Genomic DNA, 11,684 nt, shown 5'->3' on the forward strand with positions numbered 1-11,684 from the left:
TCTTTTCACCTATGAATAGTCAGAAGAAATGAAGTTGTGAACACACAAGTGACACTGGCTTCCCTGTTTGCACAGTAAAGTGCTGTGTGATGTGTGTTAGATTCTTGGAAATGGCATAGATCAGCTCTGGACAGAAATGTCAATGACAAAGAAAGCCCTCAAGGTATTTATTCCAAAATTTAACTCTTAAGGGAAAACTGTAAAGATTTGTCTTTCTTGCACTTAAGTAAATCTGAGTTAAAGTAAAGCAGTTTCAGCTGCTACTGAAACTGGCATCCCTGGAGGAACTTTACATTCAGATCCTGGCAGAAAATACTTTTCAGCTTTGCAGTATCTACTTTTTTTCTCTTTCTCTTCATTTTACATTGAGTTTCTTCTCTTTTTTTAATTCATCCACTTTTTCTTAAGTGTCATAAATAAAATTTTTTCCTCTCTGTCTAGTAATGATGATTTTTATTTCATTGGTTGATTTTCTGAAATATATCCCTTAATAAATTTTATGTATTTATGTCCTTCTATCAGTAATGAACAGTACTATACTGGTAATTGATGTTTCAACCTTTACTTTGCTTTTCTTTTAGTGGACTTGTTAATTTGGTACTATTTTTCCAAATTAACTGATCAGGGTAAGAGAAAATTATTTAGATGTATTTTCTTTCATTTAATCATATGAGGCAAATTTCACATCATAAGAAAGCATATTAACAGTGCTAGTTGTTCTTACTATTATATCCTCTACTTAGCCTAGCCCTGGTCTTTATTTCTGCTCACATGGAAAATTTGTGTTCCATGAAATAAGTACTGAAACATCAAATTGTTATTAAATAAGAAAGAATAGCCCCTTGTTTCATTCAGCACAGCCAAATCTATTCCTTCCCATCAAATCCAAGTCACAGTAAAATTAATTGTTTCCTAAACCATGTTTCACAGTAGTGTTGTATAATGCAATATGCATACCATTTACTCTCATAATGGTAGCTGTAGATGCAGGAGCATAACTGAAAATTATTTAGACAGATTATTTTGTCCAAATGCTGCATGCAATATATTTCATTTATTACAAATATAATCCTGAACTAAGTGGGAATTTTTGCCTCACTTTGTGCCCACGAGCAGTGACTGTCCTGTCGCTGCAGACTCTGGCTATTTCTATAGCACCTGCAACATCAGGCTCAGACTTAACAGAGCAGCCAGTTGCATCAGAGTGTGACAGAGGTGTAGACAAGTAGAGGCCATGGGCTGAGACTGGAGTATGGCATCCATCCCCAAGCGAACACAACGTCTAGGCAATGGGGCTGTCTCAGACATCTCTCTGGCTTCAGTGCAGGTAGGATTACTGCTTCTCAAGACATCACTGTATGCTTTCTCTTGTGGTGATTTTATGGTATAGTCAGGGGCAATACCAGAGGTGCGTCCTCCCAGCATTCATCTGCGCAACGAGCACAAACTGAGCTCATTAGAGTCTTCTGCTCCTATCATTGCCTCAGTCTCATTATTTCAGTGCCTCAGGTCTTTGGTTTCTCCTTACTTACCAAGTTCCTGCTTTTTACTCCATTTCATTTCATCCAGCCATTTCATTCCTTTGTTCCTCTATTTCAGTATCCCTTTGGCAAAAGCCACATCTACAGCTTTGGCCCTATGAATCATCTTTAACTCACTGAAACACATAAAACCCAATAATTTGAAGTTGACTAGAGGCAATTGGCAATTAAACCTGTTCTCTAGTCCCATAAGCATGTGAGGACATTAATGGCATGCTCTGCAAGGCAAACAAGTCCTCCACATGACAAACACTTTGTGAAAGTGCTTGCTTGGGTGCTTCTAGAGATAGCATACCTTGGTTCTATAATGTGCTGGCAATGCCAGAGAAATTAGGGGCCTTTTGCTGTGGCAAGTCCCTTTTATTGCAGAGTTTGTGGTAGATTTGGTTCACAGGTTACACCCAGCATTTGTAGGAGTCTAGGGGGATGAATATAGTTCTTTTAACTAATGCTGAGATAGGAAAACAGTTGTGTTTCACTAAATACTGCTGCTTTGTGAAAAATATGATCATGGGCAACTATTCTCAGCAGAAGGGGTCAGGGGGAAATCTTTACAAGCATTATTATGATTGGTGAGGCAGCACAATCAAATATTTTTATGCTGACAAATAGTTTGGGAACAAAGAAAGAGAAAAAATTTAAATGGTATCTTTAAAATCTTTAGTGAGATTACCATGTTACTGGGTATATCATTGTTCTCTTGTAAACCAGAAGATGCAATATCAACTACTCACCTAACATTTAGACTCAAATTCTGAAATTTTATACAAGTGAAATAGCCATATTTAACCTTTGCAAAGCATATTTTTAAGCATACCCATTCAGTGAGTGCAAAGTGCACTATTCTTACCCGTTTTTTACAGGGGATACTCTGAAGTGTCATACATATATGTTAAAGATTAATTTAAACTGAACTTGTTTTACAGATTTGAAATCTATTATTGAAATAATTTGTTAGACAGTATAACTAGTAACATATATTAGGTCCATCTCTCAGTACACAGAGGAAATGAGTGACACTTCAGTAGGTTGTTTCTCTAGCTAAAAGAAGCATTATACAAAGGACAGACCATGAACATACTTACTTAGCCACAGGAATGATGATGTAATGTTTCTGCAGAAAAACAACAAGTAGCTTTTTTCCTGAGAATTGCATTTGTTTCTGACTTTTACTATCTCTCTCTTTTTAAGTATCTTCGATTGCCTCTCCTAGATACACATCTTCATCAAGTGAAGCTCTTTGTTTTTCTCTATCCTTTGGTACTTACATACTAATACAGTAATGTATAACCACAATGTATGACCACATCACATGCAGGATATGTATTTCATTCCCCATTTTTCTTCTTTTTACATTATCTTGTTTTACCAAAGCCATGGACAGGCCACCTACAAGTTCTAAAAAGAAGGCTTGACAATCATTTGTAGAATCGCTTCAAAACTAAGTTTAGAATTCAGATTATTTATACTTCTCAGTTTAAGGACTACAATTAATGCTGGAGAAAGTGAGCTCATATGCACTGTGTAAAAGTAAACTGGAAAATTCTCTGTGATGCTACATTTATCAAATTATCCTTAAATTACAAAACCAAACTAGAAATGGAACTAAAACTGTTTTGCTCAGAAAAAGAAATGTCATTTGATACAAAGATTAAAAGCCTCTTCTTTCTCACAGAGTCAGAGATTTCCCAAGATACATGTGCCTGTGTAAAAATTGGGCCAAAACCACTGAAATTTATGTTCTCGGTGAGGCTGAAATTTCAAACTGCAGAGGTTTCATTGCTAGCCCAAAATCTGGGGAGAGAACGAAATTCTGGCCTTGTGAACTATTGATACTTAGTCCATGTTGCAACATAGTTAAGATGAAGATTTCTACATGAGCAAAGCTGTATCCCAATCACCTTCTTTTGCCAAGTCTGAAGATCATTACTTTTTTCAGTTAGGTCCTTGTTTATTGGACAGTTGTCACAGACAAATCTTGCGGGGTTGAATAGGCCTGGGTTCATCCATGGTGTTCTAAAATCAAACATAATAAGGCTGGGTGTTTGCCGGTCTAATTTCCTCATCTTATGACAGAAATCAATGTCAGTCTTCTAGTTCAAGAAAAAAAATGTGAAATTAACCTCTGGATATTTTTTTCCTTCAACATGGCTTCTAAGGGAATCAAGGCTTAATAACTACAATAGGAGCTGTGAAAGATGGGTGAATATAGGTGATGAGGCACTTGCTTTTATCTTAATAGAAATTTTTTTCTCAAGAGCAGACAGTGAAATTTTGCTAATTTCATTCTTTTAACATAGGAAAGCTTCCACATACCCCAGCACAGTGTCATGGTTTTAGCTGGGATAGAGTTAGTTTTCTTCACTCTAGCTGGTATAGTGTCGTGCTTTGAAATTAGCATGGAAAAAAAAACTGTTGAGATAACACACAGATGTTTAGGCTGTTGCTAGGTAGTGCTTATACTAGTCAAGGACATGTCTAGCTTCTCATGCTCTGCTGGGTGCACAAGAAGCCGGGAGGGGAGGGGGCACAGCTAAGAGAGCGGATTCAAACTGACCAAAGGGATATTCCATATCATGTAACATCATGCCCAGTATGTTACCTGGGAGGGGCTGGCCGGGGGAGGGGGCAGCCATCGCAGCTCGGGGACGGGCAGCGTTGGTCGGCGGGTGGTGAGCGATTGTATCATTTGTGTTTCCGTGGGTTTTTTCCTGTTTTCCCTTTCCCTTCCTTTTCCCTTTTTATTATATTAACATTATTGTCATTATTATCATAATCATTTATCATTATCATTTTATTGTAATCATTAAACTGTGTTTATCTCAACCCACAAGTTCTTTTGCTCGTCTGATTCTCTTCCCCATCCCACAGGGGTGGGGGGAGAGGCTGTGTGGTGTTCAGTTGCCAGCTGGGGCTGAACGACGACACACAGGCAGATAGGCAAAAATCACTGTGGCATATCTGATATCTGATTTTGAAGAGGAGTCCCAGATGGACATGGTTTGCAAGTCGTAATTTTTAAGGGGACATCACTATGATTTTTTTTTAAATTAATTGCAAAGTATATTAATAGAATATATGCCTACAGTAATAGAGCTATTATTTTTTCACTTTTGATTAAATAAATGAACAGTGCCACTACAATGGAAAAGCAAAAGTTCTGAATATTCAATACGGGTAACACCAAAAGCCTATAATGACTAAATACAATATCCAGTAAAATCCAACTTACATCCGTGTTTGACTGATGAAAACACAGGTATCCATCTAGTATAGTGTCTTCAGCAGTACAGAGGAAAAAAGGAAATAACAGAATCATGCATTCATGTTCACCTCTACCAATGATAAACCATTAATACATGTCCTTCAAATACAGGTAGCTGTCTGTTTGTGCAGAAGTAAAGATTAAAGCTGCTGAAAGAGACATAAATATGTTCATACAACATATGCACTGCAGCTAGAAAACATCTGGCACAACTAGTGCAGAATTGTAGCATAGAGGCTGCCCCAAGAAATGTAATCTTCCCCTGTCTAAAATTCAAAGTAAATGAAAAATGATAAAGCTCCACAAAAAAAAAAAAAAAATAATCTGAGTGATTCTTTGCATACAAAGTCTCTACTATGATGTTTCTACCTTTGCCACTGAGAGTCCTATTCTAAAATGTACGGTTCCATTTAAACTATATATGTTCCAATTTACAATTCCAGTTTTTCTGTGGCCAGAAGAGAAGGAAAGTGCACATGGCAGTGGCAATGGATTGGATTCTTTATTCTGGTCCAGCTGGAATGCTACCATAGTCTAGCACCTTTACCCATGATGACTATTCTCTTTATATCTACCTGTACAATAAATTAAAAAAAAGAAAGGAATCAGAGTTTCTAACTGTAGGTGGGATCCACATAGGCAAAAAAGCTTACTTAGGTAGACTAACTCTCCCTCTGGAGTCTTTTAAAACTGCTAACATTTCTCCATTTACTATTTAAAAAAAATGAGGTGCATGCTTCAGAAGAGCTGTTTTGCTGCATATTTAAATCTTAGATCCAAGAGAACTTCTCAAATTAAACAGATCATATCTCATCTATGTGTGAAACATTATTATATAGGTAAATTTTCAGACCATTTACCAATTTACTGCTGTATAGTATTCTGGGCTTTGACAAAGAAAGTCAGGCTAAACACCAGTGCAATCCTTTTGTAGCTGTATCAAAACCTACAAAATTAAGCATTATATTTTACCTTAAGGTGTCATTACAATTATTCTGTAAAAAAGATTTATTTGCCATAGTGCCTGCCTTTGGCCTAATGAGACAGAAATCAGTTTCATGAGTGAAAAGAAGGACCAACATATGTCCAGAAAAAATAAAAATATTTAAAATTTTATACGCATTTATGTTAGCTGTGCAATGCAAATATAGAAGAAAAGGAAGAGGAAGAGGAGAAAATTGTCCTTTTAAATTAACTTTACTACTCCAAATTTGTGTTTGTCGATGTAACTAAATAGTACAACTGAAATAAGAACTTCAATATTTAACCTGTAGATACATTTTTAGATTGAAAGAAGAGTCTTGATAGGGGATACAGTGTTCTACGTATCTGAAAACTCTCTTGTACAGTGGGGTTTTGATATGGATTCCTATCTTGCACCTGCATTAAAATTACACTTGCAATTCCACTGATTAACAATGTAGTTGAGTGGTTTGTGGCATTTCAAAAAAGACAAAAGAAAAATTAAGAAATTACTTGCATGCAAAACTTTTTTGTATGTTTTATATGCAAATAATTTGGCTAAATCCATCATGGTGCAGAAAGACAGAACTCTTTTATAAGTAGTTTGTACTCCACACCAGATATAAGCATATTTATTATTTCGATGATTAATTAAAATGGCATTAAACATCATCTTTCAGTGAAAGACCATGAACCATCTCTATTGAAAAAATGTTAGGGAATTAGTTTTTAAACAATAATTTCAATATTTTTCTTTGCTTTAAAATGTCATCTTAATGGTTATAATAAATAATGTACTGCAGTACATAGAAACAATGCAATAGGGTATATGTTAAGAGGGAAGTTTTCTTTTCAAATGTATTTTATAGTGCAGAGTTATCAATAATAATTATGTTCGATTTATGATATTATAAATGAATTAAGATGCTATCTGTAATATTTCTTGTGATGTAAAATCATACTTGATCTTAGAGAATTGAGATTTCATTAATTCTTTTTTTGTTGTTTAAAAATAGAAATTGATATTATATGAAAAACTGGCAGCTTACATATTAAAAAATATAATGGCCAGAATATAGTAACTACATTTATTGAATTTATCTTTTTGTATAGTAGTAAAAGGGACTGTAATGTCTTCTTTACATTTTGTAATTGTAATTTCATTAATTAGTAATGAGAAATATATTGAAAAGTCTAGAAAATATAAAAACAAAGCTCATATCAGATGTTCAGGAATGAATTATACTGCTGTTACAATAGATTTCTGCAGTTTCTATCAATTAGCCCTAAAATGGGCTCAACATTTTTATTTCACCATTTCTTTACATCCTAAGCTATCAATACCATGACACATAATATTACTAAATTACTAAAGAGTCAAACTGCACACAATCTTTAAAAGAGCAGTTGCTAATATTAAAACACAGTCACATTGCAGTCCATTTTCATGGCAAATTTTCCTAGGCATTTTGTGTGAATAGCCATAATTTAATTGCCTTCTACTTTACAATATCTTTCAAAAGCTGAAACACACAATGTTGCTGTACACTTCTATGGGAGAACTTATCTTGGGCCGCATATCTCCGGGACACAGGGCTCTACCCACCCTGGGGACAGTGATGCACAGACATCAATATGATGGATACAAAATGTCCGTTTATTTAACTGCGTCACACGCTTATATAGCTCTTGCGGTTCCTGTTCCTGCCACTCCTATGGGGAGGAGTCTATCTTTCCGTCACATCCCGTGATCTTCCGGTCACCGATCCCTGTCTATTCCCCTACAACACAACAAATTATAAGTCTTTATAATCACAATTTCCACTGACGATAATTCTCTTTTAAATGGAGATAGATTAAAATCAGATGCAGAATAGCACAGGGTTAAATCTTTAATGGTTAAGGTAATGGAAATTCATACTCCTCTCTGCCCTCCCTGAACTTGCTTGAGCTGTAAATTAAGATAAAATCTCACAGAAACAACCCTTAGCATGAGCAATTGCACTCTCATTAGTATAGATGGGAACTATGCCTTTGGTAACAATGTAAGATGGATCCAGGCCTTCTAAGTGGTGTTTGAATCTTTCCTTTTACCCATGTCAAGCAAGTAGTGGATTAATGTCTCCTAGAATATATTTAATTTTGATTGAATATGACAGTTACTGAATAGTAAACCAGGAGTTTTGAGACCTAACAGGATAATAGGGATGCAGGGATCCAAACAATCCCTCTGTCAGCCTTTCAAAAGCTTTCCAATCACATGTGATTTTCAGATTGCATGTGTTCTGTTATAAAATTCAGCTAAAATTCTCATTGCTGAGAGTGGGATCTACAAGCATATGTCATAACTGTAAGTAGGTTAGTGCATTTCATGCATTGTGTACTATACACGTTCTGTGTGTAAATGGGTCCAGACTAAATACTTATCCTATAGATTTTGAACTTCAAGAAATAATTGTTTGGATCCTAATGCATACTCTCACAAAAATTTGTACCTACTGAGATCTAAAACAAGAGCTAAACTAATGTGAGGGAGTTAAAAAAACCATCAGGATCAATATTTTATGAAACATATTCTTTTTTTCTTCTGTGGTATTATTTCTTCTAGCTCAGGACCATCCAGCTCTCTGTGGTTCCAGATATCCCCTATTTCCCAGTGTGCCTTCTGCTTTCTCTTTATTGCACAGTAACACTGAAAAGTTGAGCTTTTTGAAATTAGTAAGCATTACTTTGCAAGAAAATGTCAACAGACTCCAGGAACAGAACCTGTGTCACTGTCACCTTGTTTTGTGTCAGCAGGGTTAATAAGTGAAAGATCTGTTTAGCCCAAATTTAAACATCTTTTCTGAGCTGTATTATCACGCCCGAATATTCAGAATTACACGCTTCTTCCAGTCTGTAGTTAAAACATGTTGATTTTTGCCATTGTGGCTATTATACTGCATGTTGCACAAACTAGTAGACAAAGAAGGGAGAATTTCATATTTGATATTGTATATTGCTCTGAATTTGCTTAAGGAGAATATTGCTTTCTTAACAAGAGAAAATACACATTCCATATGTTGAAAAACTAACTTGCAGCTTTGGAGATAGTTCAGCAAGTACACAGACATAACAAAAACATAAAATTAGAAGGTATTGGGGTTTTAGAAAAGAAAGCTGATTATTATACAGACATTTAAATGTTCACAATAAAAACAGCAATGTTAGAAGGACAGCTTTACTTGACTTGAAACCTTTTTTCTGTTTTACGATCTCTCCATAGTCCCAAGATTGCTATTCCTCAACCCATTTGTTCATGTGTCTACCTTTTCCACTTAAATGTTTAAAATTAGTTTTAACTTATTTTTAAAGGAAGTATTTAAAAGAATTAATTGTCATCAGTGCTAGCTGTAAAAGAATAGTTCTGGTTAGGATATATTATCACAGCTTCTTGTCCTTTTTCTGTTTGATATTTGTCTTCTATTTAAGGATACTGGAACATGCTGAAACAGTAAGTGCTCCCCTATGCTTTCTCATGGTTTTTCATGCTAGTGAGAGCAGGAAGAATAGGGGAAGAAACTGAAGACCCCAATACATGAAAAAGTAGTAAAGAAAATCATGCATTTCTGAAATATAAGAATACCTGCCCCAAATAGGTCACTGACAGTGGAAGCAGTCTGCTCATTTCTCAACATAACTTCACCACTCTGACTTTTTGGCTTTCACATAGTGCAGTCAGAGTATGAGTAATATCTTGAATGCAGTTCTACAAAAAATATGTGGATTATTTGTTTATTTTTCAGAATGTAACAAAGGAAGGAGATATAAAAAGTGCACCTTAAATAAGAGATGATAAATTTTTCAGTGTCATAACCCTACAACTCCTTGATAAAGTGAAGGACAAAAATAAAAAACAAAGACAAGTTTTAACTTTTGTTATTTGAAGTCAGGGGTTCTCGAAGAATTAAGAACAAACCTTCTCACCTGATCATAGGAGATACAGTATTCTGCAATATTTTTGTTCATGAAACCTTTCTTGACCTGAATACAAGTGAAGATGCATCTTAGTTTATGCTCAGAAAGATGACAATAAGCAGGGAAAAGATCGGCAGCACTGTTACAGCTGAAGATTTACATGACCTTATAGTAAGCTTGAAGAACTGTGAGGAACTCCTTATCATTTTGGTTATACCTTTTACCAAAGCACAGGTTACAGATGACACTTGCTGAACATCTGCTGAGGAAGGTAGCAAGATGAAAGCTACTTGCTGTGTCTGACATTTTCCTAAATGTTCTCACAGTCTCTGAAGCTTCAAAGTGTATCTGTTCTTGTGAGGCTTTTGTCTGCTCTCAATGCCAGCTTTTTCTGGGCATTTTTTGCAATCTCCTTGTGGACATTCTGTCCCTCTCTATATTTTTTATTAAAAGTCATACATCCCTCATTTTCAGTCAGAGAAAAACTATAAAGATCTGATCTGCCAACAGCGCTTTCTCCTTGTATTTCTAAAGCCTGCTTAAATGTGTCAATGTCATTCAGAACTACCACCGGCATGGATCCCAGCTTTGTTTGAAACATGTCTCCATACTTCCCTCTTGATTTTGTTAGGATCTTTGTATGAGGACCTTCTCCAAGCTGCATTAAGATTCATTCCAGTCAAGGGGTCAAGGACCAGAGGCCTCCTCATCCTTTTCTTACCATTCTTCTTCCACTTTATAGCAACAAAGACACGTGCAAAAACAAGCAGCCCTATCATCTCATAACTGTGCAACAGTGCTGTGAATATGTCTGTATATGATAGATTCTGAAATGAAAAAGTGTTCACTACAGTGTGTGCCATGGCACACACATGTCAGCTAAGAATCACACATGCCGCTATGAGAAAAAAAAAAGAAAAACCTAGCTATTGCCAGTATTGATTATGATTCGGCTTATACTTAATAAAACTCATCCCCCATAAGCTGCCATTAAATACAAGTGCTTTGCAGATTTCAAGTAATAGCTGGACTTGCAGGTATTATCTGCTTCTTTCATTTTTATCAGGTGAAAAAATAGAGGGTTTTACAGGATCCACAAAGAGAATAAAAGATCCTCAGTCAGTAACACATTTGTAAGACTCTTCAGCTGCCCTCACATCTAAAGATGTTGCTGGTGAGACACAAAATTCATTAAATAATGAACAATTTGCTTTAATCTTTTTCTGCTGTATAACTCAAACACAGATCAGAAGCACATGTCTATTCCTATAGACAATTTTCCCCCAAAATATACTACATATTCTTTGATTTTTCTTTTAAAGTTAAATTAATTATTATTCCTTTCAGTGCTTCTGAAATTGCTATTCTATTATTATACAATTCTAAAATATATTGCCATTATATTTTCTTGCTTATGAAAAACATATGCAGCATATTCTAGGTGTATAGCTTTTTGCTATTATTATATGCCAGAAAACCATGACACTTTCTAAACAACACGCCATTAGAGACTAAAGTTTAAACAAACATAAAACACTGGTTTCTCAAACCTCCTTTCTTCTAACTGAATAATTTTAATATAAATATTAATTAATATACTATCATGCAACAAGTAAAATTATGTTATTATGTAGCATTGAAGAACTATGATCAATAGTTTATCCAGAAAGAAACAAGTTATTAAAATAAAATAGTTGTAGAAATATTAATAGATTATGTATATATACACAATTTTTTACACGACGACTTTAGTCTTACCCAGTCTTATTTTTGAAGAAATTCAGTATTTTAAGTACAGCATGTGTTCTCTTTGCAAACTATGATTATTAATTTTTAAAGACTGAAAATGTGTCACTCCTGATTCTGTTTTGCTTCTTTTATGGAGGTAGACTCTGTTAGGAAATAATTCCTTTTCAGGATTTGAGTGACAAGGCATATTGACTTGTTGCATTGATGGA

The 11,684-nt window shown here is 35.1% G+C and overlaps 1 long non-coding RNA gene across 10 annotated transcripts in view; it reads right to left on the reverse strand.

Moving 5' to 3' along the window:
• Positions 1–10,608, reverse strand: part of LOC135310430 (uncharacterized) — a 35,881-nt gene extending 25,273 nt beyond the window's left edge. For 9 of the 10 annotated variants that reach the window (XR_010370487.1, XR_010370486.1, XR_010370484.1 and 6 more), the window contains exon 1: positions 3,443–3,576. This is a non-coding gene — a long non-coding RNA (uncharacterized LOC135310430). Of the gene's footprint in view, positions 1–3,442; positions 3,577–9,394 lie in introns of those variants that run through there. The other variant, XR_010370479.1, reaches the window with a different exon arrangement.
• Between the last annotated feature and the right edge of the window lie 1,076 nt (positions 10,609–11,684).

The sequence above is a fragment of the Phalacrocorax carbo genome, chromosome Z (genome assembly GCF_963921805.1).
Source record: "Phalacrocorax carbo chromosome Z, bPhaCar2.1, whole genome shotgun sequence".
NCBI lineage: Eukaryota > Metazoa > Chordata > Aves > Suliformes > Phalacrocoracidae > Phalacrocorax > Phalacrocorax carbo.